This window comes from Lactuca saligna, chromosome 1 (assembly GCF_052625555.1).
Source record: "Lactuca saligna cultivar CGN05327 chromosome 1, ASM5262555v1, whole genome shotgun sequence".
NCBI classification, from domain to species: Eukaryota; Viridiplantae; Streptophyta; class Magnoliopsida; order Asterales; family Asteraceae; genus Lactuca; species Lactuca saligna.
The window spans coordinates 50,223,807-50,227,559 of NC_136417.1; the positions used below are offsets into that span (position 1 = coordinate 50,223,807).

Below are 3,753 nucleotides of genomic sequence, written 5' to 3' on the forward strand. Positions count from 1 at the left end.
TTTTCCGTAGTGGTATAGTTCTCTTGAGCGTTTTGCTAGCATAATAAATAGGTTGAAAACGGTTTTCAACTCTTTGTCCTAAACCGGCTCCTAACGCAAAGTCACTACCATCACACATTAGTTCAAAAGGAAGGTTCCAATTCAGGGATATCATGATGGATGCGGTGGTCAATTTTTCATTACGCAGGTCAAAAGCTTTTCAACACTCATCAGAAAAATTGAAATTAACATCTTTTAAAAGAATTAGGTTAAGGGTCGTGTTATTTTTTGAAAAATCTTTTATAAAATGGCGGTAAAATCCCGCATGACCCAAAAAAGTCCGCACCCCCTTGACATTTGTTGGAGGTGGAAATTTTGAAATCATTTCAACCTTTACTTTATCCACCTCAATCCCCACCTTGAAAACCTTATGACCGAGAACAATTCCTTCTCGAACCATAAAATGACATTTTTCCCAATTAAGAACAAAATCGGTCTCTTCACACCTAGTAATCATATATACAGAGCTTAGAAAGACAATTTTCAAATGAATGAACAAAAAACGAAAAGTCGTCCATGAAGACTTCCATGAACTTTTCCACCATGTCATGAAAGATAGGCATCATGCATCATTGAAAGGTGGTTGGTGCATTGCACAATCCATATGGCATGTGTCGATAAGCAAAAGTACCACTTGGGCGCGTGAATGTGGTCTTGGTCTCTTGGATCGATCGGAATCTGGAAGTAACCTAAAAAACCATCTAAATAACAATAGAAAAGATGACCGGATAAGCGTTCAAGCAGTTGATCAATAAACGGTAAAGGAAAGTAGTCCTTGCAAGTGGCATTATTTAACTTGCGATAATCGATGCACACTTGCCAAACGGTTACCACCCTAGTAGGTATGAGCTCGTTCTTTTCATTTTTCACAATTGTCATCCCTCCTTTCTTTGGCACCACATGAACCAGACTCACCTATTGACTATCCGAAATGGAATAAATAATTATGAAATCGGGCAAATTCATCACTTCTTTCTTTACCACTTTCTGCATGTTTGAGTTGAGTCTTTGTTGTGGCTAAACTATAGGTTTGAACCTTTCTTATAGAATGATTTTGTGCAAGCAATATGAAGGGCTTATCCCTTTGATATCGGAAATCGTCCAAGCAATCACTTTCTTTCATTTCTTCAAAACCTTCACCAAGCTTGCTTTCTCTTCGGGCTTCAAATCAGATGTTATGATTACAAGTTTTTGTTCATTGTCTTCTAGGAAAGCGTACTCCAGATGATCAGGTAAAGGATTGAGGGAAAAAGAATTTTTTTTTGGGCTCTGTTCAGTGGCCACAGCGTGGGCCTCTGATTTCCACGTCGTAGGGATCTTTGAAAACCCATTTGATCACGATTCTTTTGTGTGCAACGTCATGACTACTATTGGGCCACATCGTGGGTCCTGTTATGTGAGTTTCTTTTTCTCAAAATAATCGCTTTCTTCCAATAACCCTTTGAGCTCTATCTTCAATACCATGTTCAACATCAAAATTTTCCTCCTTTAAAGTCATGTACCCATCTTCATCATTCTTCATCCATTGTTGCAACTCGTTCTCCATGAATGCTTCAAAGGTGTCAACCGAAAACACCATATCATTGGTAGTCTACGAGTGTTTCGTCACTTTATCAATTCCACAAGTTATAACATCTTCTCTCACTCAAAGATTCAGTTTTGATTCTCTAATGTCCACGAGTGCGCGTGTGGTGCTAAGAAATGGCCTCCCAAGAATTATAGTAACTTGATTGTCATCCTCCATGTCAAGAATTATGAAATATGCGGGAAAAACATATTTATCAATTTTAACCAAAATATGTTTACATATACCTTGCGGGAATGTCACCGTCTTTTTGGCAAGATGAATAGCCATGCATATTGGTCTTGGCTCTGGAAGATTCATCTTCTTATAGAAAGAATAGGGAATTAAATTTACACTAGCCCCCGAATCGGGTAGAGCATGACTTGTTTCTAGGTTCCCGAATTGGCAAGAAAGTGTCAAACTTCCCGGATCCCCCATTTCATTGGCAAATTGTTGAGCATAGCGGTTGAGAAATTTTCATTCAACCTAGAATTTGCAACTTCTCCCATCTGCTTATAGTTTGTTAGAAGATCCTTCAAGAACTTAGAATACTTAGGCATTTGAGCAACAAATTCAATGAATGTAATATTAATTTGTAATGCATTGATGTGTTCCAAGAATTTCTTATAATCCTCTATTTGTTTATCTTGCTTAGCCCGACTTAGATATGGAAGAGGTGGATGATATGGAGTCGTATTTTTTTTAACTCCAGGTTTCCATGTCGTGGCCTCGTCCTTGCCACGCCGTGGATGTTGTACAACTTGTACATCTTGGCTCTTTTTTGCTTCCGGGATCTGCACATTCAAAGAAGTATTATTTTCTAAATTAGTTAGGGGTGTAACTATCTTCTCACTTCTGGTTGCTACAGCCTTAATGTGGGCATTTGGATTGACTTCCATGTTACTTGGAAGTGACCCCGAAATTCGATCGTTAAATTGCCTCGAAAGTTTCCTAATTTTTTGTTCAATATTCCGAATCGATGCTTGCTGATTTCGGAATATAACATTAGTCTCATCATGCCTTTTCTCAGATGCGGCAACAAATCGAGCAAGCATTGCTTCAAATTCAGTTTTCTTTTCGGGAATCGGTTCCTCCTTTTGATAAAAACCACACATCTTTTGTTTATATTTTTCTTCCTTGGTTTTCTTGTATTCTTCATACAACAACCATTCCTTCTTGGTCTTTCTCCAATCATCGTCGAATCGATCTCCACTTGAAAAACATGCTTGAGCTTTTCGGTTTCCGTTTTCATCGAAATCACAATCCCTGGTGAGATGCGGTCCGCTACAATTTTCACATCCCACTCTTATAACATGAATGGATTGATCCATTTTACACATCCTTCAGTTCATGCTCTCTAATTTCGCCAAAACTTCCGCCATTTCATACGAAGTTGAATTCACTATTCCCCTTGTTACGTTTTGTAGAGGGTTATGATATTCTCGTGAATGTTTGGAGAATTCTTCAATTAGATCCTTGATTGCATCCATTGCTTTCTTTGTGACTGGTCCTTGAGAATCAAGGAGTTGCCTAGTTGTAACGTTTACCCCATCGTAGAAGATTACTACTTCTTATTGTACGTTTAGATCATTATGAGGACAATTTCTTAGTAATCCCTTATAACGCTCCCATACATCGTACAAGGATTCTCCCAGATTTTGCTCGAAATCTGTAATAGCCTTCTTTAATTTTGAAACTTTCGATGGCGGACAAAATTGTTGGATAAAATCTTCACATATTTTTGCCCAAGTTGTTATTACCCTAGGTGGAAGTGCTCTTAGCCAATCTTTTGCCGCACCCTTAAAAGTAACAAGGAGCATTCTTAGTAACACTGTCTCGCTTGGTACGTTGGGAATATTGAATTTGTTGGCGATATCAATGACTTATTTAATGTGCTTGTAAACATCCTTGTGATCCTTCCCATAAAATGGTATGTCTTTCAATTGAGCGAGTATGTGTCCTTTCAGTTTGTGGGAATTGTGGGTTGCACAAGTCCTGGTCCGTTGCCATCACACATCCGCATTTTGTACTCCTCCATTGTCATGTCAACAATGTCTGCCATGTTGTCTTTGGGTTCACTGTCGGGTTCGCTACCTTTGTCTGATTCTGTTTCGGGCTCATAACCTGCTTCCTTCTTGTTAGGAGTTTTC

General features: G+C 38.7%; 1 non-coding gene across 1 annotated transcript; it reads left to right on the forward strand.

Moving 5' to 3' along the window:
• Window positions 1-3,187: 3,187 nt before the first annotated feature.
• LOC145027991 (small nucleolar RNA R71) lies at window positions 3,188-3,294 on the forward strand. The gene has a single exon (XR_013675751.1). It is a non-coding gene; the product is annotated as a small nucleolar RNA R71 (small nucleolar RNA).
• The last annotated feature ends 459 nt before the right edge of the window (window positions 3,295-3,753 follow it).